Raw genomic sequence first — 26,845 nt, forward strand, 5'->3', positions numbered from 1 at the left:
GGACGCCCCCTTCCCCAGCCGGGGCTCCCCCGCCTTGCTGCGGATGTGGGGCCGCAGCCGCTGCGGGAGCCGGCACGGACAGGCGAGCCCTCCTCGCTGGGGTACTCGGCGGATGCTCCCGGGGCTGCGCTTCGGTCCCCTGCGCCCGGCAACTGCAGCTTGAAGCGAGGGGTGAGGACCCCGACCCCGAGGGCAGGAGGGTAGAAGAGCGGCATGCCGAGTCAGGGATAGCAGCGAACGGGAGAAAAAGGCCTCCCCTTCTGTAGCAGGGTCCCACCAAATCTCCCCTCTTCTGGGGTGACTCCTCAACCACGTACCTGGAGCTCCAAGGTGCTGGTTGTGGGAGCTAGAAGTGTCGGGGGAGAACTGGACTCTGCCAGCCTTTTGAGCTAGAGAAGAAAGTAACACACCGTGTTTAGTGCACCTTACACAAACAGCAGCTGTGCTGTTGACTCATTTCTGAGGAAACCGAGTTCACACTAAGCGGAGTTGGTGGGACAGAGCACAGGTCGCACTCCAGAGTACATGCAGTGTTGGAAAGGCTAAGGCAGTGGCGGGCAGATGTCCCAGGCTGCCCCATCGCTCCAAAGGCATTGTAACCTTTGCTTCCATAAATCAAAGCTGTCACCTGGGCCAGTCTCCCCTTTTCCCATGTAACTGTGTGCCTCTTGGATTCGTAGCTTGGCTCCTAATCTAACAATATCCTCTTACCTTGACTTCTCTTTCCACTGCTGTTCCAAACCAAATTAAGACACATCAACTTTATGTTAAAACAGAGAGTGCGTTCAAATCCTTTGTATTAAATAGCATCTGTGTTTGCATTCTGTTTTAATACAAAATGCTTTGGATTGCAGCTAATACCAGGAGATATGAAACTGGTTAGTCCCCACATGTTGCACATAAAAAGAATTCATAATGAGCATCTGTGGGATGTGGAATGGATCCCATGAGTTAGCTGAAGACCTCATAACGTAAGAGCTGAGAAGCCTAAGTGAATTATGACTCTCTTTCCTCACAAGTAGGATTAATTTTCTATCCCACTTATATTCATTATCTATCCTGTTTATACTATAGGGACATCAATTGTTTGAGTGTTAAATATGAAGACTTTACAGAAACGTGTAGGTTAGATAGCTTGCGGAGAAGAGGGGGGATGTTATTGCCAGCAAAAAATGTTATTCAAACTCCATGTTTAAAGAGCTATGTTAGATAAAGCTGCTCACATTTTTAAAGGACTGCAAATTCTGCGCCTTTCTCTTACACCATATTTAAAATGTAAGGTTTACGCAGTACCCTCCATCTGCCTGTGGCCCTCCCAGTGATGTCAATAGGAATTTTGCATGCAGATGAAGGCCCGTATATGGCCTTTAGAGAGCAGGTCAATAAATGGCTGGAGGAATAATTAAAGACTTCTGAGCTGCTCCTTTCCTTTTTCTTACAATATAGTACAAGACTGGCATGAATATAGGCTGGGCTACTACTCTAATTGGCAATGGAATAACACTGAAAGGAATTTAAATGTGGGCAGTAGCCATTTTCCAAATGATCACTCCATTGCAGTAGTTTTGTCTGTCAATGTATGGCCGGGCAGTAGAGTGGATGTAATCCTGTCGAAGTCCCCATCCATTGATTGTCACTCTCCACTACAGTGGCAACTCTAAGCAGATTTTCATGTTTCAAAGGGACAGCCAGGACAGAAAGCCTGCCTTTAGCCAAGTTTGCTTCAGCTTAGTCCTAAAAGTCACTGCTTTTCATCCACACGGACAGAACCAGGATCTTTTGGTATTTAATAAGACCTTTTATGAGTATTGATTAATATCTTAATTGTTAATGTAACTGAAAAGTCAGTCTTGGTAACTTTGCTTGCTCAAGTAGTCCCACTGAGTCAGTGGCACTACTAACAAATACTTTTGCATTTTATAAGATGAGCAGGATTCAGAGGTAGGTTTGTGAACGTCTACAGAGGCATTTTCTTTCTCATACCCCTTACAGGATATAAAATAATAATAAAAAAACCTCATCTCTGAAGAAAAGTCCATTTTGATTGTTTAAATTTCTTCTCCCTCCCCCTCCCCCCAATTAATCATGATGGTAAAATCCAATAAGAATTTTTGAGATTAATTTTATATACTGATAAAAATATCAAGTTTATACTCTGCACCATGTTAAATAGCATGGACCCAATTTGCCACATATTTCACCAGTGCTACAGCAGATCGTGATGGATTTTAATTCAGTGCAATATGCTAGTGTAAATGAGATGAGAATCAAGCCCAATATTTTTAATTTAGTTTATTTCTCATTTTGCTCGAATTATTGACAGGCTCTGGTGTCTATGTGACATAGTTTTTGTCTCAATATCATATACTGTTGTAAGATATTCTGCAAGTTGCTTTAGTATTGATTAAGCTAAGAAATATTCTAATAGAGTACTGCTGTTTCTAACGGTGTACTGTAGACCTTCCTCTCTTAGGCAAAAACATAGTAAAGATAAAAATTAAAACCACATGACAGTGTGCAATATAATAACATTTAATATTTATGCTTTACATATACCTCTGTATCACAATTATATATTATATCTTTATTCGCATTGTCAGTGTACTACTGTTCCTTTCTTTCACAGGTGAAAAAATATCTCTTCTCTGGAAATTCATTTCCATTTACTTAAAGTTAAATGGTTTGACTTTGAATTTTCATTATCTGCTGTTGGAAGGAGCCTGTGACAGGTATGAGAGAGAATACTACAAAGCTTCATTGTATCATCTAATTTTTGCTTCACTTTAGTCAGATATCATTTAGGTAGAGAGTAAAATACTATACGTAAAACAGGATAAGATAGAACAAAACAGAACAGAAATAAAATAAAATGAAAATAGCATATATAATGAATTACAGTAGAAAAATGCCTTTATCTTGAAGAGATTTTTTTTTTTTTTTTTTTTTTTTTTACTTATACTGATTCCTCACTAGTGAGAAGATTGAACTAATTTTATATAAAAGGAATATGTCATAACAGGATATGGCATTTATCTTTCTGAGATAGGGGTGACCTCATCATTCACAAGTGGCGTAGCTATGAATGAGTAATCAGCCTCCCCACCCATTAAGTGTAGATAAAGTCCATATCTTCTGTCTCAGTATTAAATATTTGATTTATTATTTTACAACTCACCATCTCTACAAGTGTCCGCCGACTGTTGCTTCTGTTGGTAGTTGCTGCTACCAATATGTATTGTCAGTGTGAAGCAAAAGAATCTCCTCAAAAGACGCCTGCGTAACTGTGAATGGACAATGAGAAGGGAAATGAAAATAACAGAAGAGAAGAAAACAAAAGAAGATGGACCTACAGAAAAAAAAAATATGGGCAGAATAGGGATAAGGAAATTCTTTAACTGACCTGTACTTTGGTTGCTTGTAATATTCCAAGAGCTTTATAACATACACGCAGTGAAAATATTTTTCACATTAATACCTCATATATATCAGCTACTCCTATCTCAAGTTATATTGCTGAAGTTATTCCCAAAGGAATTTATATATGTATAATGTGAGAGAAATATATAGTTAGGAAAGAATTCCTTTCTACTATTTGTCAGCAGTACACATTAGGGAAGAGCTGCAGTTAAAAAAAATACAGTTTCGTTCTAGAACTGTATAAGATAACATAATTTTCTCCTTCAAGTGATGTCACGTGCTGCATTTTATTTTCAATTCTTTGTAAAAGCAATGAATGCAGTTTGAAGAAAATATTTGGAGTTTAATTTTAAATCAAAAAGAACTGGCTGTTCATCAGTTTGGAAGAAAAACCTCTAAATAGAACATGAAGTTGGGAAAAAGACCATCAACACTTAAATGGGAAGTGTTTAAATATCTTCCATCTTCACAATTCCTTGACACGTACTCAGGGTTGGAAAAGCAGATGAGGGAAACGTCTTTTCTGAAAGGTTGTGCTGGGAGTGAAGGGCAAGATTAAGGTAGCCCCCTCCCCCCTGTATTCAAAAGAAAAGCAAAGAGTAAGATAGAAGGAAAGTGCCTGGGGAAAGTAGCATCACTATCGAAATCATAAAAGATGTATAAGGACATCAGTGGAAGAACTAGAAAAACTATTAGAAGAATGCCCTACAGGGCTATCCCAATGGCTCAGCGATTAGCACACTGCACTGCCACTGGGAAAATGCAGCTAAGGTTTGAGGCTAATCTTAGGATCTCACTCCTTGGTACTGGCAGTCAAGAGCCTTGCAAGGGTGGTGAGTCCACAGTGGAGAAAGACTGATACATTGCTCACAAGCCCACAGGTGTGTACCCAAGCTATGTTTTGACCACTGAAGCTGTCTCAGGAGGAGAATTGGGTTTTCGCTATTGTTCGCTAGCCTAATTTGCTCTCTGTATGAAAGTGAAGCAGCGGTTCTGGCCTACTGTGAAATGACAAAGGACAGCTAATTCTCCAAGGCTGAAACATCAGTATTAAAGTCAATTTCTCTTGCATTGCACACTTTGCCCTGGCCACAGATTTTAGTGAAAGAGTTATCTCTTGGCACCAGAGGTTTCCTGCAGTGTCGATCCCCCACAAATTTTCTAGCAGCTTCAGCAGAAGATCAGGGAACAGCCAGCTAGTGTTTCCAGCGATTACCTGCTTCTGCATAGGGTATGTAACCTGTGATGTTCCTCTAGGCAGTTTTAGCACCTTTGTTCTATTTTCCTTGTCTTCAAGATCAGTGTTACACCTCCAAAGTAGAGTAATCTGATACTTCATTGACATCAAATTGGGGTCATGGAGACCACAACTAAATTGTGCTGCTTCCACCTCCACAAAAATGCTATTCATAGCACACAGCCTGATAAGAAGCTTACTCCAAGAAAGTGGAAAACCAGATCATGGAGATGCTTTTTATCTCCAGGGTTTCTAAGAGATACCAGATTATCCTGTGTTCTCTCTGCATTCAGATTTTTGGTCCAGTAATTCTCTTTGGTCCTGCTCATCCATAAGATAAGTACACGGGGCTATAAAGGATGTGGGGCTAAGTCAACACACTTTTCTCCTTTATTTATTTATTTACCTTTATTTTTAGCCTCTGAGAGTGTTCCTAAACCAAAATAGTTTGTGGAAGCAGCTGTTGGTGTGTATTGGAAAGAGAGCATCAATGGGAAGCACAAGGTTTTTGACTGTACTTAGTGGAGGATTCTTTTTCTTTTCTCAGAAATAGTCATTCCCTTCTAATTCACAAGAAACAGAAACCAAACATGCTCTCTTTCTCCTAATTCTCTTTTTGATGAATGAATCCAAGTTAATTATAGATGCAGAAAAAAAAAAAAGCATTGGGCTTTCACTCAGAGCTCTTCCAGACAAGCCTAGCACAGTCCAAGGTAGCTTTCCTTTTTGGGTAGGTACCATCAGTGCTCTGCTGAGTCATGCAGCAGTAAACATGGAACAAGAATATTCACAAGACTACCTGTGCCAGTTTCATCCCTTACCGTCCAAGCTGGAGATCCCAATCAACACCAAAAACAACAGCATGTAAGTAGGAGCTAGGATCTCTCAGCAGCAGAGGTGGTAACCATCCAGTGCAGTTTAAAGCTGTGCTAGGTCCTCAAAGCCACACTTCTTGGCAGTTGTGGTTTATTTATTTTTTGTTCTGTTTTATAACAGCAGCACTAATTTTCCCATGTGGGCAGACATGTAAATCTGGGGCTCTGTGAACAATTTCTGAAACTTCAAGCATAGATAAGAGTCAGAAATAAATACTTTGAGCTTTGGTCCTAGTGCTTTTACAAAAATAATCAAAACTTACAAGGAAATATATGTGTCAAAGGCTTGAATGCAAGCTAGCCTGTCTGAAAATGCATCCTTGTCCAGACACAGGAATCTCTAACAGAGTGCTGTTCTTATTTACAACTATTTATTATTCTGCAGTTTCAGTTCTCACTGTTGATTGTCCAAATTCCTTCCTTCCTTTTTTTCTTAATCAAGAAATTCAAGTATTGAGTATACTCACAGGAGGCCTTCAAAGTTTAAACATCCCTCAAATCTTACTCTTTCAATTTCAAACTTCTCTTGGGTAAAAAAAACCCAAACAAACCTTTCTAGTATTTATACATGATCTACCAGAAACCTAAAAGCTTTATTCATTTAAGAGTTAGACCTCCATCCACATTACTTGCACTTCTGTCATTGCTGTCTATTCTGCAGTAACAATTGAGAAGAACTAACAAATGTGCTGCACTAAAGCAAGTGTTCTTACATTTCACTCTTCAGAATTCCTTGCTTGGGGAGTTTAATTTTGGCAAAACCAGAAGATCAAATGTTTTTAGTCCAGTGCTAGACCTTTATCTTAATTTTCATTTTCATAGATAGGGTAACTCACAGACTGGCCACAAATTGCACCGAATTCAGAATGCGCTGAATTCCAGGAGTGAATTTCTTTTTTGTCCTTTGGTTGGAAGTCTCACCAATTCAAAGTGTGTTTTCATTATCAGAAAGTGGTCTGGACTGTAGTTTCTGTCTAAATAAAGTTGAATGCTGCATTCACTGGAAGTTACTCAAAAAGGCTACCTAACATTCTTCTCTTTTCACTACTGATGGATCACATTATCTAATTTTTATACACATGAGTGGACAACATAGAAAGTCTTTGTGGCTTTCGAGACTTACTCTATTAGGTATTGGTCATGTATTGGATGGAGAAATTCTGGACTTTTTGAAGGAAACACATAATGCAATTGTTTGGTCATCAATATATCAGGATTAAATATTATGAAGTTTAGCCATTCTCTTGATTAAAAATTTGAGGGAACATATATTTGGCTATAGAGTATGGATAGTTTGTTTAGATACAGATGTCTACAAGAAGAAAATTATAATTTGTCTTAGCACAAAATTAATTGAAGAGGCTTTATCATACCTTTCTTATTTTTGTCCCGAGATGGATACTCATTCATCATTAATAACTTGACAACTAGTATTGACTGCATTTTACTAGTCCCTTGATAGGACTGGTTGGTGAAAGTTACTGGTTGCTAAGGTTGTCACCTTTTTCTGCTCCATACATAATACAGAAGAAAAAGCAAGGGAACTCCTCCAGCCAAACTATCATTTCTTTTGACACAGGTCCTTTATTATGGAGAAAACATCCTACAATATAGATTTGGCCTTTTCAGTCTGCAACAAGAAGAAATATCAGAGAGTTCGTATAAGTAGATGTTATAACAACAGCAACAACATCTGCACAATGACAGAGGTTATTTTTAGTTGCAACTTGTAATAATCACTATTCGCTGCCTCAACTTCTCGATTTCTGCAACGAATTTCTGGACAAATGGTTTGCAGACTGTAGCATCATTGGAAGTTTCATCATTAAAAAATTAAGAGGAAAATTCCTTCCTTTAACTGGACTAAATCAGTATTTCTCCCTAAAATAATTATACCATATGCAGATTAAAACTATCATACAGGTATAAGTAATTTTTAATCTTTTGGGAGATATCCAGATCATATAGCAGTAATTCTTCAAATATTCAAATGTAATCACTAGATTTATTAAAAAGTTATAATTTTGTCTGAAGAATGTTATTAACAGTCCATGGTATTTTCTATGCCATCAGTCAACAATGACATACACAGGTTTTCTGTGTATCCAGTCCTTCACTGTACACCAACCAAGTACAGAGACTAGATTTAGCTAGAATATACTATAATCTCATAGTATAATAGTATAAAAGTATAATCAGCTTTCTGAAGCTGAACTTTTGATTCTAATCAGTTTTACTCAGCTGTTGTCAGCTTATGGAGAAATACAAGGGGTGAAGATCTGCATAATAAAGAAGATATATGCAAAAAAATCTTGAATTAATAAAATTACTAAAGCTAATATATCAAACACCTGAAGCAGAAAAAAACAAGGTTAAGATTTTTCTTGAACTCATTGTACATCTTACACTTTTTATAATATACATTAATAATACTTAAAAGTTTGCATATCTGAAGATAGGAAGAAGAAATTTTCAGTTTAAATAGCAATAGTATTCTTAGCTTTCAGAATATTCTTATTATGGGTCCTTGCTACTTCTACTAGCATTACTCTTTTGCATTTGCTTTTTGGGTGAAGAGTCCATGAGTGAGAATGATGCAAAATAATTTTACTTTTCAGAGACTGTAAGCTCTTTGAACCTATTGTTATAACAGATGATGCTTGACATTGCAAATCATTCTGCCTTCCTTGCAAGTACTGGTATCTGTAATAGACTGTGTACACATATTCATAAGGTGCTGTTTGGTTAGTAGAACACACACAGCTGGACTTAAACTATTTAATTTATAAGATTTAAAATATCTGCTATCTTCACTGTTAGTCAGGGAGATCTTTGAAAACTGACTGAATATCCCTTAATAAGGTTTTCAGGGAAAACAAGCACTTGGGACGGGGGGGGGAAGAAAAAGGAAACAAACACCATACACATGCAAAACATGCTAACCTGAATGTACCTTTATAACTACCAAAAATATTTCTTCAGGTATGGACTGCATGTTGATATTGTTCATTTTATCATACATACATTATTCCATAATCTAAAATAACATACAGATGCCTAGGGATTTATTATTAGGCTCTGTTATGATACTGCAGGAAGATAAAATTACTACTAACCTTTCAAGACAGGTCCAGGGTTGAATCCTCACTATCATATAGAAAAACTAGAATTTGACTCTTCCACTAACTTTGCTTACAGTTGGGGAACAGTATCTTTGAATGTTAAGGTGTTGGTTTCCATACATGAATATTCAGAAATCTAGTCGACCCAAAATGGAGACAGCTATCCGAGACACAGTCCTTGTTTGGAAAGCAAAACTGAGAATTCCTGAGGCTTCATGCCATGAGAAAAGGAGCTGAAGATGAGTCAATGCCTTTGAGCAAAGTATTGAAGTTAATATAGTGTGAATCTATGTTTCTTCATTCAGAATTACTGTAAATGTTCTCTCATGGAGAAATTTCTCAGTCTAAAGATAATTATAGTTATACAGTCATACAGGTGAATTAGTGCAGGGAAATGAAGGCAGCTAAACTCATCACTGATGGACACAAGCAGTATGCAGTGACTGACTCTAAACACTGGCTGTTCTGAAGTGTCCTAGCCTGGATACCAGCAATAGGATCTGCTTGGATAGCAGATGTGTATGCCCTGCTCACAGCTAATTATTTCTGCAGAGTGACAGTATGATGGTGATTAAAAATATATATTAATATATATGGTATATTAGACCTATAAATATATCTTGCCTGATTTATTTGGTCTGAGCTCATCTATAAATTGTCTGGCTTCTGAAGGAAAATGGCAAAATTGTCTTGCGTGTAGAGGGATAGATTTCAAGTTAAATCAGTGGTTACAACAAAAAAAATCTAAATGAATGGCAAACTCTGAAGAGCTCAAACAAGGCAAATTGTAATACATAAATATCAGAGGGCATGTCTTGAACAGATAACAAACCTGAGATCTAGATGGATAAAAAAAAAAAAGGTTCAGATTATACTTTCCTGCTGAGAAACCAAGAGGAATAAAAAGAGCATTTCAAAACGGTCTAGTGGTTAGAACTGCAATACACCTTATTCAATCGTGAATTTGAGTACTAACTGAGTTGTAGTCTATTTCAAGCAAGCAAGCACTCTCGTCTTCCCCCAGTTATCTCCACTGTCATCTTAATTTCTTGCAAGAATTCTGTAGTTTTCAAAAAAACCCACAACAAACAAACAAAAAAAAAAACCTTAAGGAAACAGAAAACCCACCAAAAGAACCCAACCTAAACCAAACAACACCACACCACACAAAACAAAACATCCAAAAAAACCACAATAAATGTTTGGAGTATAACAACATATTGGACTTTTCATATGACTGTCAGGAATGACAAGGAGGAGTTCTGAACCATTTGTTTTTGAAAATGTCATCCTGGTTTTTTTATCTTCCTCTCACCCTCTCAATAAAAAAGGTTTATAAAAGGGTACTAGCAAAAAAGTCTGCAAGATGCTTCTTTCTTTCATATGAGGTAATAATATTCAGTCCTGCTTATCAGGAGTCAACAAACTACAACCACAAGAAACAAGTTTTGACTGAAGTATATTGAGGTTTGCTTTTGTCTTTATAAAGTGTTGGAACATTTGGTCTTGAAAGTGTGCTGGTAGAATCAGTGGTCTGATGCTATTAAGAATGAGTATTAAAGTGAATTGAGAGTAATTTTTAATAGTGTTTCATTGAAGTCAATGGGCCAACATTATCAGAAGTGAGTCTCATTGAAGTTGTGGAGATTATTTTTTTATTTCAAGCCATTGAAATCAAAGGGATCAGCTACAGAAAGTTATCCCCACACAGTGCAATTACATTCAATACACCCTCATCTTGTGGGGAAAAAAAAAAAAGACTTTATTAAGTACGAGATTTGTGTATCATTACTTTCACATACTGTATTAAAAAAAACCCCAGTAATATCACAGAGGCTGGTGGAGTGACTGCAAACAGATGTTACAGCTAAGCTTTTAGGATAATTGTAAAATACCATTTAACAGCACAGCTCACATAATACTGCAGCATGTTTTCAAGAGAGAAATGTTAGGCAAGGTATCACATATCCTATACTCTTTTAACAGTGCCTCAAGCTCTTGCTTTTGCTAGATAGCCCTGAGAATCAGGCTAAAGGAGTCCAATGTCTCATGCAAAGGATAGCAGTTGTCAAAACCACATTCACTGCATTTCGCTCCCAAAATGAAAGAAACAAATCTGCTATGAGAGCAAGGGTACCCTCGCTTTAGTGAACACTTACAGGGTTTGCAACATTTGACCAATGGAGAATAAATTTAGCTACTTAATCAACAGGAAAAGGAATCTTCAACATTAGTTACTTCCTAAAACATTTAGAGGAACTCATGTAAAACCAGTAGATGCACAACTAGATTCTACTGTGTTTTGTATGTGTTCAGAGTGAGAGACATCATTTGCTTTACCATTTCCTTCATGGAGTCATTCCCCAAACACCACTGTATAATTGCATTACAATAGAAAACAATGTCAGTGTACTATATTATACACAAACATGAATTAGATATGTAGAAGTACATAATATAATTCAAAGTGATTACATATTGTATAATTGATGTGTAGTTTTTATGCGCCACCCCCCCGCCAACTCTAAAATGTTCTCTGTGCTCTGGATCTATTTCCCATTGATTAAAAATGATACTGTAAGCATTTTTAACTTTGGAGTATAAATACATTGATCGCAAATTCCATTGCTTAATTTTTTGTATTCACGAATGTCTTTGCAGTTCAGTGTAATTCTGTAACTGCGAAACCCCTGGAGTGAAAGCATTACTTGATGTCCCACCAGCACTGGGACAAAGGAGATAAGCCAACTTAGATGATGTATATAGGGTAACAAAAGATAAACAAAGTATGTGCAACCCAGTCAATATAGGACTTAAAAAGTCTAAATCAGCCAATGTAAACTAGTTTAAGTAATCTCAAACCTATCCTCCAGGTAGGCAATGATGAACAAAGCAGCAAAATGCTGAATGTCTTGTCTCCGAGCGTAATAAAAGCAAATCAGGTATCTCAGTACAGAAGACATTTATGTAACTTTAAAGTTGCACCAGTACATAACGCGCCTTTCAGGTCAGCTTGGAAATGTTGGCTGCTGACCAGCTACACTAGTACAATGCTCTGTTACACTGCTCTACACTGATACTCAGTCTTCTAATGCCAACTCTCAGCAAAGGTTGTGCAGATTTTTTTTCTACCCTTATGTAGCCTTGTGATGCAGCTTCATAGAAACAGATAGTTGCAAGGAAATATCAGTCTCTCGACTTGTTTATCTTAGAAATTCACTTAGATTCTTGTCATTATAAAATTGGTCATTCAAATCTTTCTCAAAGTCTTAAAAAAAAAAAAGAATTATATTGTATATCTGGAGATATTCTCAAAAAACTCTCTTCATAGAGTGACATGGAGCTACTGAAAAATACAGTAATTGAAAAAGATTTTGAGATCATCACAGTCAATCCTTGTACAGGACACTGAAAACTGGTTTACTAGTTTTGGCTGAGATGAGTTCAGTGTGTTAGCAGCTATGCTTGCTTGCTTTCTTGAACAGCCCAAAGGGAGGACAATTCACGGTCCCAATAGCTTCTGATGGACTAATATTACTGAAGAATGAAAATTACATTTTGACAGTTTAATACCTTTAAAAAAAATAACTGAAGTAAGTTAGCTGCTGGAATTAGTCAAATCAATGTGATTTGAAATGGCAGAGATGATAAACCCTAAAAAGCAATATTTTTTAAGGTTAACTTTACCACACTGTTCATTGTAGAAGGGCATATATATAATTATGTATGCAGGGTAGAACTCCTGTAAAGTAATAACTTTTAATGAACTAGCCCTGTTAAAATAATACATTTCTGGGCACCAAACCAAATACGTACAGGAATACAGTGCAAACCTTCTGAATGATAAAGCAGGAAACTAAAAAGAAAATAAAGGAAACTAACAAAAAGAACATTCTGTAGGAAATTGAAATGATAGGCCTGCTTATAGTAATAGTTGTACATGCTTTAATGAAATCAAAACAAATTTTATAAAAAAGAACCTTTTAAAATTACTGTATGCTGAAGAAATATTCTTCATTAAAGTATTTTCCCTAAGAATGTTGGTTTTAATTTCATCTCTTGTGCTTATTTCAGGAGAATTATACCAGGAATGCATTTGTTCTTTTTAGAGTATTTTTTTTCATGGTAGATGTATGTTTTGCTTTATTAGGGCAACCCTGCACACTGTTTCATAGAGATTGTCTCTGATCAGCAAACCTTATTCTACTTAAAAAGCTTGACCTTGTGCAGAGCTTGGCTCCAGGTCCTCAAATAGTTTCAAGTACCCAACTCTTTTTGAAAATAAAAAGTAATACTACCTAAGATCCAGATCTTCAGAGATACTTGGTTTTTTGAACTCCAGCAAGTGCTGAGGTCATCAAGTCTCAGAAAGCAGCCAGCGTATCAATGCTTCAGACATATGCTGTCATTCTCACGTGACATTCAACTTCTTCCCCTGAATTTCAGAGCCAAAGCTGGTGATGATATTTAGTGTGAGAAGGATGGGACCAGGGCATATGAACGATTGCTTAGGTTTATATAACTAATTGACTCATCAGGGAGGACCATGCCAAACTTCCCTGAGTGTCGGAATACCAGCGTAGAAGATCCTCAGGAACACAATTAGCATATTAAGGCTTTCATTAAGATTATTTCTTCCAGCATCTCCTATTCTAACATCAGATCAATTTGTTGCCCAAATTAATTCTAATTTTAAGAGGGGAGGAGACCAGGGCTCTGGGAGCTGGGGAAATGACCCACCTGGTGAGCAAGCTTCCTCTAAGTGGCAAAAAAGCCTCAAAACTGAAGATTGCTCAAAAGAGATAGGAAATCAATTAACCTAGGAGAATGGAGAGAAATACAGAGCAGTCACAAATACTATATAATAACATCATAGTGAATTAATTTTCTAAATTATATTTTGAAAGGTTAAGTATTTCTCCCCTGAATAACACTCCAATAACGGTTTCAGTGTCATGTGCCTCATGTATTCATCATTTCACTGTTCACATACTATTGTATTTCAAAAAATATGTTTTACCCAGAAATTGTTGAAAACATATTACTGGGAAGTTCTAATAGATTATACAAGAAGAGTAAAGATTATTGTTACAAGGATAATGATGTTCCATATCAAGTCAATTAGTTCATTTTACATCTCTTTATGGTTCAGTCCAAACGAGGACAACCTCTGTCTTCTGATGCTGACTGTGATACAGCCTTCTGCCATGGTGACTTGTTCTGAAGTCACCCAAATTAAGAGGCAGGTGGCAGTGCTTTGGATCTACATTTCCGTGAATGAAATATAGCAGATTAAGTGGTTCTAAGCTGCTAACCTCAGCCTCTATCCTTCTAGCTTTTCAGAGCTCTTGTGACTCATTGCCATTCTCCTGAAGTCACAAAGGACAGACGGTTTTAATTATGATCACAAAAAAAGTCTATCAGACATATGGAGATAACAGCCCAGAATTTTTACGAGACCTTGGAGAAGCTGGTTTGCCAGAATTTGAAACCCTGGAAGTTGACTTATTTTAGCTTAGGAGAAAATTTCCTGAGTCTGACTTTTTGCCAGGAGAATCTGAAAATGAAAATACTAATATATGACCTTTGCTTAGAAATGGATATAAGAGGGAAAGTACAGATAACAATACCTGAAAAATAGAACTCAGTTCTAAAAAACAATTACAAATTGCTTTGGACATTCTTTTAAAGCCTTTCCTCATGATATTTGCTTGGAATCCTAGCATGTTAGTTTGAAGTCAGTGAAATTTCACTATGCCAGAAAGATTGGATCCTTGATAGCCACATTATAATGGCTGCAAAAGATTTGTGGGGTAGCACAGCATTTACTCACTTGAAGGTTTTTCTTTTTTAAACGAGTATTGGGTAAGATGGGGAGGTGATAGGGCAAATGTTTCCAGCTAACCTGCTGAGTGATCAAGAATTTTTTAAAAAATAGATTTGATAAAACTCTTTTGATTTGTTTCCTAATGGAAATGCCAATAGTCAAAACATGACTATCCCCAAAAGAAGAGAAGGATTATTCCTATTCTGGTGCTGAATGTCTTAATTTTTGTGGATTTCCACTAGAACCAGAACTACCTTAATGTGCAAAACATTAAATAACTCCGATTCTACCTATATTTAACTTCATAAGAATAAACTTTACAAAGAACACCAAATAGGAAAAAATATATTAACATTTTAATCTCCTGAATTAAGAGTTTCATAATACTGACTTTATTTTCCATTTTATCTGTAAGAGCTACTTTAATGGTATTTGGACAATATCTTGGAACAATTTAAAATTCTTAAAAACACAGTGGAGGCAGAAGAAGCCTGTAATGAAGAGATACCAGAAGCAGAGGGTTCAGTTCACAAAATTTATTTCATTCATTAAATTTCATCTAGAGTAAACAAAGGGGAGGTGGGCTCACAAAAGGCACCACACTCAATGAAGTGTATCAGGGAAATAGTTTAAAGAAGTCATTACTCTATCAGGCAACAAATATAGTCAACTTCCTACCTGTTGCTTTTCATGACTGAATGCTGCTGCCTGTGGGAGTGTGCTGGAGCTCCATTTGACTTCACGGAAAGCAGGGTCAGACTTGAACATAACTGAATTCCCACCAGCGTCATGGGTGCGCTACCCTTTAAGGACCAAAGATTTTTTTTTTTTTATTTTTTTTTTTTTCCTCTCTAGAGGGAAGTAACCTAGCAATCATTATGAGCAATCATTGACCATTCAGAATAATAACTGGTTTATTAAGGGAGCTGTTTACAAAGGTACTGCAATTACAGCTGCCTTCTAAGTATATAGAGACTGATTTCTTAGTGCCTCCAAAGTCTTTTCTCTTGCAATTTGTATCTCTTTTGATAAGATATAGGATAAGTCCTGAGGAAACACAACAGCATGTGGCTTTTACCTGAGTAGATTTTCCTTCCCTGCAAAAAAATTCAACAAGGAAAAAATTGCTAAAGATTGAAAATAGCTACTACAGTGCTGCTTCTTGGATAAAAATCTAGGAAAACCAGAGCTAAGAATCCCACCAATTTCAGAAGTTATTATTCAGAGCCAAACTCTTGTGCTTATAGTACCTGGTAACTTAGAATACTAGCTCAGTGAGTGCTTTCTGGAAACAGGGAGCACTGGCTGCCATCTCCCACTCAGCTGAAGTGTCACTATGAAGATGCAGAGGCAATTTTCAGGTGGAGCAGATGATTACATAGCTCTTTCAAGACCCATGTAGGACTTGGGTAATCAGTGATTCAGCTGGGTTTACAATCTGATTTTGCCTCCCACATGGAAAGTTGCCATCCTGTTCATAGAGCTCGAGATGGACTCTATTCAGCATATAAAACTCTCTGTGAAACTTTGTAAACTCACAACTTGTCAATGTGCTTTTCCACATACAAGGGTTGCCATACAAGGAATCATTGAAGTATTTTCTCACAATTTAAATCAATCCTTACTACATAGTCAAAATTTCACTGAAATCAAACCATAGCAAACAGTGCTCAGCTCATAGGTAGTCCTGCCAAATTAAATTTCGGTTGTATTTCAGTGCAAAACTGGTATTACTCTGAAATCCACACTAGTTCACTGTTCTCCCCTAAAAGCACAGAAGTGGGGGTTAAGTACCTCTCAGTGCACATTCTTACATCTATTGTACATACTATCTCTCTAAGCAAGCAGGAGCATAGTGTCTTCTGAGGACAAGAGACCAGTGACCAAATTACTATTGAATTAGTTGAACTATAAGTACAATGAAGCCTAGAGCTGTAGCCATTTGGCAAAGAGCCTTATGATCTGTCGTACTGTGGCACGGGTTTCCTGCAGAGATTTGGCTTCATCATGAATGCTGGTGGCCATTGCCATCACTGTGTGATTGAGGTGGGGATGGAGTAACAATATGGGAGTAGCATTGGGAAATTCAGATTTCTATCCCCCCTCCCCCATTTTTTCAACTTATTTTTCCACTTCCATGTGTTTTTTATTCTGATTTTGAGGACAGAAATAATCACGCACTTACCCTGTAATAATGTAGTAATCTGTCATATAAATACCCTGCCATTATATGGTAATTATGGTTTCATTAAATGATCAACAGCTACCATGTTAGCCAAGAATAATTACACATTTGTGCCCTGTATCTTAAAGTGTTCTCTGCTCCTTTTTTTTTTTTTTTAATTGAAAAGGGAAAAAATATGTTCCCTTGTGAATAAGACCACAATTTGGCCCAATGTATGCATTTATTCAGTATGACTTGGAATGCCACAATCTCCTATTTTGACTTTATTCCACAGCATACCAAGGTCTCATTTAAAGGAACTTCACCACAGTTATTATGGCTCCACATTTTCAAAGTTTCCTGAATAAGGGGCCATTCCACATTACGACTTTTTTTCCTTTTCACTTCCAGTGCCACTTCATTACTTTCCAGAAATTTAATAACACACTAGTGGGTGGATTACAGCTCTCTGTACAACCAGGTTTAACATTTGACACTGACCCAAACAATCTGGTAACTTGAAAATTTCTGTGATTATCCTCAGTTCTAAGTATCTTCTTCTTGTTAGTAAAAAGAGACATTACCCACTTGCAAAATTTTTAAGTTGAAATTTAAGATATTGGACATAAGGACCATGTATGATATTCATTGAAGCAGCATTAAATTGTACTGAATAGACAAGTGTATGTAGATCTGCTAAATTTTGCTATGTAGACATGGTAAAAAAGTTCACATTTTAGCTGTACTTTTTCCTACTGGTGACCTTTTAGCACAAATGCATGATTATTCTCTGCATACAGCTTTTGACCATTCATTGAAACTGTGGCTGTCAATAGTTCCAATATCCTGGATAAATACATGATGAGTGAATTTAGGGTGCAGTTTGGATGCTTTATCATGGCTTGTAGTTCCCTGAATCACCCTGGGGTACCTAAGCCAGTGACATGGAGCTGGCAAGTCCTGCAGGAGACCAATGCGCTCCCGGAGTGGCAACTACAGCCGAGGTGGGATATCCTTGGGTAGCAAACGCTACACTAGCCACCTACATTTGGGCAATGAGTTGTCCTAAGTATATGATCATGGTCAACTCATCTTCTCCTTGTCCAGGCAAGTGGTGGGCTGGAGTCAAGAAGCTTCAGTTAAAAGTTGTGCCATAGGGCCATTTCACTTAACTGGACCAAGATTTCATCTGAGAGGCATATTCACAAACACCATATGGGAAAGAGGGGAGGACAGACAGAAAGGGGAGGACAGGAGGAAGGGAGTATAGTTTCACAGCTTCAAGTCTCTCCCATGATACGCGTAGCTTTGGCCCATTAATTCCTACATTTCTCTCCTGACACCAACTGGTTTTTCTTCTGCCAAGTGCTTTCTTTTGCCAGCACTTTACACTTTTCGAATACACTCTTCCTCATCACCTTTCCCTTTTCCTGCTCTTAATGAAGAGCTTCTGTTGCAGTTGTTTTGACCTATTTGTCAGCATTTTTCCTTTCCTTTTTCTATACAATTTAAACTGTCAGTTCCAGAATTTCAGGCAACCTTCTGTTTCCAACATATTCATAGGCTCTGATTCCACATGGTAACTTGAGCCCATGCATAACTTGACACATTCATTAAAAATACACATAAACTGAAATAATTAGACACGTGCTTCACAGAACATTCTCCAAAGCCTTCCACTTCACTAAAAAGTAAAAAGGGCAGGTTTATAACACAACATACTCTGTGCTGTTTGCTTGTGTTTGGAGTAGCTCTAGAAGAATTTCTTTTCCTTTTAGGTAAACACATTGAGTTAAATGCAAGCAAAATTGCACATGCAGAACACAGTGGTTGAAGATGGTCTTCCTGAAATGTAGACTTTCACCCAATGGAAAATTATTTCTTTCCACCGTTTCCTTGTGTTAAACCTTTATTTATTTCTTTTACAAAAAGGCTCACATTCTGTGGTACAAGTAATTTACCCCAAATTAATAGGATAGCTTGGATTTTTTAAAATTGAAGACAGAATCTGGATAGGTTTGAGTACTGAAGTCTAATCATAACATACTTTAGCCTGTGACAGCGTTTGTCCTTTGACTGCATGCCTGAAATCACCACAGCAATCTGTTCTTAGAGCACAGCACAAACTGTTGTGTACTGTGTTTTGTTGATTTGTATTTGTACCATGTCACCATTTCAAGTGAGATACAATATACTCAGTGGCAAACAGGTATCCTAATGCCATCTTTGTGACCATATGGATCCAACAATCTGTTATTAGTACAAATGACTGTGAGGTAGGTGCTTCTTGAAAAATAATGAGTAAAAGTATAAAAAAAGGAAAAAGGTGTGCAACACAAGAGAACAGAGAGTATGCAGATGTAATCCTTAACCTTTGTAAATCACCATAGACGACCTAGGTTATGACACACAATGAAGTCCGGTGCTTATTGGTGACTAAATAAGGAAGATCAGAAACCCCAGAGAATTTCTGGATCCCATAGAGATGTTTTGTCTTCTGCTCTTATATTCCAGTCAATCATAAGCTTTATTTGTAGACACTTTCAGGGCATCTGAAAAGTATTTTCCAAGTAGAATTTATTCTCAGTCTCTGTTGTTACTCTGCATACCTAAAGAAAAACCTCTGCAAGAAGCACAAAAATGCAATCAAGAAATTCAAAGCAAGATTTGTGCTCCCCTTCCCCAATTACCACTCAAGAGAGAAAACCTGACTGTTGAGAGGGGAAAAGCAGCTCTATCATGTTTTATTTATTTATTTATTTATTTTTAAAAAGCTTTGCTGACAAAGGGAATAATTTAATACCAGGAAACATACAAAAGGAAGATGACCACTGGTACCATATGCAAGTAGAGCATACTCAGGTAACTTGACCTATATTTTGAAATAAATATTTATTCTGTCAGTGGCTGCCAGCACAAAGGGTCTGCTCTTGCAACTGGAGACTTCTCGTTGAAGCCTCAGGCCTGTGTGGAACCCTCCGGGCAACAGGGTCCACAGATGTTCTCTGAGGTGGGAGGCAAAGTCACTAGCAGAGCAACAATATCTCTATGGATGTGTTAATTGAACTTTCTGGATCCTTATACACTGACTGTTTAAAAACAGCTGAATAAAGCAGCTGCACAAAGCTGGTGTCTTTTATCTTTATGTATTGGTCTTTTTTTATTATTATTTTATTCATGGCTTGCACATTTTAAGAGTGAGCAAGTTATTAAGGATTTTATTGATGCAAGAGAAACATCTTTCAGTGATACAACAAAAGTGAGGGTAAAAAATAAGAATGAGGTGAACAATGATACAAGCTTTGAACTTAGAAACATTTTGTGTTGTAGCTGAATGCCTTGGCAACAAACCATAGGTGGGTACATATAACCCGCATGGCGGTACAACCCACATGGGGAGTTCAAAATGCAAATGGTAAGGATGCAAGGACACTTTCAGACGCATTTAGTCTGTCATGTAATTTGTTGTGTAGTATATATTGCAGGAAAAAGTGCATTTAAGCAATTCTAAAGTGAAAAATCATATCAGGTAATAAACCTGTTCAATAAAGGTGAAAATAAAACTCTTCCTACCTAACATTACCTTTCAGAACTATGCCAAACCATTGTTTCGGGTTTACCTTTTTTTTTTTTTTTTTCCATTTTTGCTGTGGTTTTGAGTAGTTCTGTCATCTTTTGAAAGCGTCTTCCCTTTCAAAGTGGAAAATCCTGTTAGTGAAGAATATCTCATAAAAAAAAAGAATTTGAAGTGCACATGAAAGGCAGTTGAAGTGTGACTACTTTACAGCCTTACAGATCATGCCAGGTGACACCAGGCAGTGTTTAACTAGGTAAGCAGCTGAACCCTTGTGTGTGGCCTTTCATGGCCCGTGCCAGTCAGGAGAACTGAAATCTTCTTCACAAGTCTGTGGCTTTCAGGTTATCCAATTGGTGTGTTTTTTCCTTTGAGCATCCTTGGTGTAATTGTTTATCAGAAACAATGGGCACTGTCATTCTGATTTCCATCTCGGACAAATACCTTGTTCTTTCTTTTTTCCTCATTCTAACTCATGTTAGAATACCAATGACATTTTAGTACCCTCCTTCATGTATACTACTATAACATTGTTGGGAGATCCTCAGACTAATGGGTGTTTGATATGTTAACTTCTGCAGTGTTCATTGCAAGACAATAATAAATATACCAGCCCATTAGCAGTCTGAGTAATGGCATCTCACATAAAAGTCTTTTCTTCATACATGAAGTCTGAAAAACAGTCAACAAGATAGTATAGAAACTGATTTTAGTTTAAGAAGCATCAGCATGCATTTTTCTCCTGTATAGTAAGCAATCTTGGGTATTACTACTACTGCTACTATTATTGCTACTACTATGCCCTTTATCATCAAAGATTAAGACTTGCAGTTCTGGTATGCAAACCCATGCAGTTGGATACTGCAAAAATGGATGCTGAGGAAACGGTATCAGAGTCACATGCAGAGTAATACTTTTTCTGGTATACACTCCCAGCAGTCAATGTTTTTCTCAAAGTTCTGCTGCCTTACTCAAGTTGTTTATCCAGACTCTCAGGACTTGTTTCCTGGAAGGTGCTGAAGATCCCCATTCTCATAAAGGACAGCTGGTGTTTACTGCAGCATAAACATGTTAAGTCAGTAGCTAGAATCAATAATTTTCATAATGAATTTCTAGATGCCACTGTCATTAGTCTATGAAGATAATTTATAAAATATCTGTGAAATCTAGAATTAAGCTCTAGTTTGAAATCAGCTGTTCCTTGCCCTGCATGATGGCTCCTATGGAGCAGAGTTTATCCCTGAAAAAAATACTAACAAGGCGGGGGGAGGGGAGGGATGGAGAGGGAGGAGGCAGGCGTAGGGAAACAGGAAACCACACAGACCCAAACCCAAGAAAGCTTAACTTTCCTTTCTAAGACCTGGATGTAGCAAAGCAAACAAACCCAAATCTTCTGTTTGTGACCCTGCTAAGGTATGCTATAAAATACTTTGTATACTGTTGGTCATACTGGTGGGTTCTTTCTGCTGTCACGTTTGATAAAGTAAAATGATGGAAGGTGCTGAGAGTAAACTCAGTCATAGTGGAGACATTGCTGGATTAGATCACAAATTCTGGACTTTTGTTCATGTGAATATGACATCTAAGCAAAGCCATTACTTATCCTTTAATGACTAACAAAAAGTTCATTTAGTTTCAAATTGGCTGTTCTTTGTCTTGCTATACAGCAGGTTTTTTGAAGGTTACTGGGGACTTCAGCTTGAGTCTTGTTTCCCAAAGTGTCTTCAGCATCTAAAAGTCACTGGAGGAAAATCAGTGGGATTGAAACATCATTTCTGAGCATAAAACCAACACCTCTACTATTTACAAACATTGCAATGGATTTGGTGTTAAACCCTTACTTTTACATATATGAGTCTAGATAAAACTGCCAACTGCTTTCATTTTTCTTCCACTACTTTGAATGGTAACGACTAGATTTCATATGCAGTGGACTGGTGCATAAGATGAAGAGACCTCAGATCATCTTTGTCCTGCAGAATTCTTGAGTAACCGTGAAGAAACTGTTTACTTCCTCTTTCCACTGTAGTTCTTTGCTCTTTTTGTAAAGGAACTAGTGATGTTAAATTTCACCTTGTGTAAGGATGAATCTGTATGGAGTGGTCACATAGTGTGGGGAGTCATACTACAGAGAAGTCCATAAATACACTTCACTTGAATTATGTCCCTGAGCACAAGTGTAGTCTTCCCTGTCTTGTGCACTCAGTATTGTCTTTGCCATAAATGGAAACATTTGAGCAAGAACTAATTTGCTCAACTGTTAGAAACAGGTAGTTGGATCCCTAGCTGTCTAGAATGGTAAACAGTAAATGGCCTAATGCCATGCCACCAATTAAATTATTTCCTTTCATGTGCATTGTCTGCGTCTAGCCTTTCTTTTCTCATCTTAAAAGATAACAGTTCTAATATCCACAATGTAAAACAAAACCATATGTCATAATTAATTAATTGCTCTAAATTGCCATAACTTACAGATGCATGCCTAGATATGTTCACATTGTGAATCAACAGAAACTATGTGAGAAATTAAGAAGCTTCAAAAGGAAAAGATCACTAGGTGAATTACTTTACCCTAAATACTGTAATTGGCCTCTCTTACAAGAACAGATACTTTAGAATTCCAGAAATGATAAATGAAGAACTTCATTAATTTAGGTCTTTACCCTTGAAGGAAATGTCTCTGTATACATGTATGATTTTTTCCCTTCCTCCCCTTCTTTCTGCTATCTTCTTTTTGGCTGTAGACACACAAAGCAGTATCACTGTGATTCAGGATTTATTTGAAGAGATTTCATCTGGAATGGAGTCAAGCAGAGCAGTGGCAGGGGAGCTTTTACAGATTATGACCTGTAATCTGGTTAATACTCTGAAATACAAAGATCCAAATGTTGAGTAATTTTGGACAAGACCGCAGCCTATGTGGTTACATGCTCTTTTGACAAGATATCCTGGAGGTCAAGATGCAACCAGCTATCTTAGAAGTTCAATATGATATAAAATGCTGTTTATATAACTATTGACACTTAAGTGTAACATCTTCAACAAAAGCAACACAAACTTTTAATCACACCACCATCTCCTTATCTCTGTCACCTTGCATGATGTTTCTCCTTGCAATAAAATGCACAAGACTTAGTGCAATATAATTTCATCCAGTACTACTAAAACAGTAGGGTAGTAGCCATTAAACCCAAAGCTTTTAATCTCTCTTTTGAAGTTCATCAGACAGCAAACAGGTTCAGAGAACCTGGCTCAGGTCCTGAGCTCTTGAGTAAATTTCACACCCTCATGAAAAGCTAATTATGTAGATAAAAGGTACATTTAGTATGTTGTTCTTGAGGATCCAGGACAATGTCTGAAAAAAACCCTATGACTAGATTAGAAGTTTGCCTTTATTGTCAAATGAAATACCAGCAATGTTGTAATGGCTTGTAAGTAGCTCCTGAATGTGCCAACGATGCTGAAGAAAGCTTTCCTGGGATGATGTGTATTTTAAATGCTGCAGAGGCTTGCTTTGAAGACACTTCTGGCATGACTGCTTGAGAGCAGGTGGCAGAGCAGCAGTAGCTTTAAGAGATGATCTATCATTACACAGATTCTTTGGTTCTCTCTGTCGTCACAGAGAGAAGTATAAAGGTTATGGAGTACTTCAGCCAATATACTCTAGTTTCTTGATTTTCTTTTTTTTTTTACTTCAGATTATGTCTTTCTCTTTCAGCACAGAGGTAAGGGATGCCACAGATTTTTCTCTTCCTGACTCATGATTTACATTAAGTACTGAGGGACCAATTTTTATTTTTTTTCCATTCAGTGTCTACACTGTAGACTATTCCCTATTTTCATTTTTCTTTAATTTAGAGAAAGGAATTAAATAACAAATTTTTATTCCATTCAGTGTTTTTCATAATAAAATTACAAGATCAGAAGGAGCTGTTCTGGCTAACTGGGCTAATGCCTTCATAGGAGAGAGCATAAATTTTAACTGAGCTAGAAAAAATATTTTAGAAAGACACTCCATCTTGAATCTAGGCTTAATACACCTTGGTTTAGAGGATAGAAATCACATGTAAGATAGACATCCCAAAGTCTTAGGCACCGAAAGTTGTGTGATGAAGGCCACCTTAAGCAACCAGTAGACCACAGAACCAATTGAGTTGAAAGTCTTTACTTGTCCCATTTCTGTGATAACAAGAAAAAGTCCAAGCATTCCACCTTAATTTTAACAAAAATGTAACACTTCCTGATGTGAGGTAAGTGTCTTAATGTCAAAAAATGCATCTGATTTCCAGTTTGAAGTTTTCTAATTGTAATTTTCAGTCAACGGTTCATTTTATGCCTTGTCTGAGTAAATAAATCCTTATGATTAGTTACAGACATCCTATATAGGTACTCAAATTTGAACATAATGTCAAGTGAAATTATATATATATAGATAGAGCAGGAAACTGTTTTCTGAGTCCTTTCAAATATTTCCAATGTCTTTTTTGGTTTTGGGGAAATAAGCAGGGATTATGTCAGTAAAAGTCTCTCCAGAATTAATACCTATTTTCTCCTTACCTATTTTCTCATTTATATTAGCCCTCTTTGCCATAGCTTTGCTCTCCCAAACAGATTTACAAAACAAACTAAAGCCAAAATGTTCTAAACCCACGTATTTTTCACAAGTGTGACTGCAGAAAAAATAATTAAGAAAAAAAAAATATGCTCTGGACCAGCATGTACTAATAGTGTTTGCTAATTTTTTTCACGTGCAATTTAAAATTAGTTGTGCCAACTTCCCAAAGCTATGAAACATTGTGAATTCATTTGAAATCAGTGTGAACAGCCTGTGATAAAATCCCTACATCAAACCAGTTGCATGGTGTCACAGGATAGGTACCTGAAAACTGTGACTGTTTTCAAGAATCTTTGACCTAAATGCACTGAATCATTCAAATCTTTCTGTTAGTTTGCTTGGTATAAATGCTTGGTTGAAACATTAGGTGCCTACTTCTTTGAAGGACAGTTGCTCTGGTAGGTCTTCTTTCTTTTCATGATATGCCATTCAGTCCACATCACTGTAGAGCAGATCTGTTCCCAAGTCTATGATGTTCCTATATGTGCTTCTACACAGCTGTTTAACAATTCCCTTGTCTGCTAGTGGCCTAAATATGGCCACAAGATCAAGATTCAGGAATTTATAATTTTAAAAACACAGTACGTATGTGCTGTGGAAGTTCAAAAGACAGACAAAAAGTCTTTTGAACTTGCTGCAAGTCAGTAGCCACATACCTAAAGCCAGAGTTTATTAGAAGGTAAACCATCTTCTGGTGGCAGCCTTGCCCATAGATCCAGAGAAAATATTTTCTCCATTTCCATTTCTCTAACAGATTCCATTCATTAGCTAAATCTTTCAAAACTGGAAAACTGATCGCAATTTTTAAAATGCAGGAAAACTTCTTTCCCTCTTCTAGTTGTGAATAACAACTAGGGGAAAAGAATGAGATTATTTATAAACATAAATAACAGCCAGAAAGAATCAGTTCTACCTTCTGTCTTCAGTAAAAACTGTTTTAAATTCAAACCATATTTATATGTAAAGATATTTAATTGCCAGTTAAATTAAAAAAAAACCCTTTAAATTTGAGGGATCACAAAAAATATTTATCAACATGTCTTACTGCTCATTTACTGGAAAGAATAAACATTTCTTGAAGGAAAATAAAGTACAAATGCACAATAAGACAATATTTAATTGTACAAATCTAAGCTTCCTGTGTGCTGATTTAAATCAATTCACCCTGAATTCAGCCTTTCCAGTCGCTATGCTTGTGGTAGTAGAGTTTTCTGGCCTTCTTTCAGTTTCTCAGTGTCTTTGTGGTAATGGTTGTGCCTAAAAAGGGAATGCAATGTTCCAAGTGACTTCACACAGACATGCCTAGGGCCTGATCCAAGCCTATTGACAGGGGCTGGAGTCCTTCCATTTGCTTCAGTGAGCTTTGAATCAGTTATTTTATAAGGACGTTGCCTCCTGGCTTCCTGATGCGGTAGACACGCACAAAGAGGCCATATTTGAAGTGCTCTTTTTTTTGTACTCTATTAAACAGCATCTTCATATTGAGCTCGCTCTCACCATAACTTACTATCTTATTCAGAGAACTGCTTTAGGTTTCCTTCCTAGCTTTAGGGCATTTAGGATGAATGTACTAATTGTGTTACCTTTTATTTTTTGTAATTGAATATGATTTGATTACTTTCTATTCACAAATCTAGTTTTTCTAGATTTCCTCTGCTATTACTTCTGTGCTCCTCACAAGTAATGGCTGATCCTCTCAATTCAATATCATTTATGAAAATTAGTAGCTCTGTTTGTTGCCTTTCTGGGATCATTAGTGAAGTTAAAAAAGGCCTGGTATAATACAGATTCCTTCGGTAATCTAGGATTCTCTTTCCCATTGACTGTGATGCTGTTCGTCAATACCCTTCGTACACAGTCACCCAGGATCTCCTATTTGTTTCCTTTAACCTTTCATTTCTTTTCCTCTTTCCTTCACCTTTCCTTTCTTTTCCTCTCCTCTCTTCTCCTCTCCTCTCCTCTCCTCTCCTCTCCTCTCCTCTCCTCTCCTCTCCTCTCCTCTCCTCTCCTCTCC

This window comes from Strigops habroptila, chromosome 4, assembly GCF_004027225.2.
Source record: "Strigops habroptila isolate Jane chromosome 4, bStrHab1.2.pri, whole genome shotgun sequence".
NCBI classification, from domain to species: domain Eukaryota; kingdom Metazoa; phylum Chordata; class Aves; order Psittaciformes; family Psittacidae; genus Strigops; species Strigops habroptila.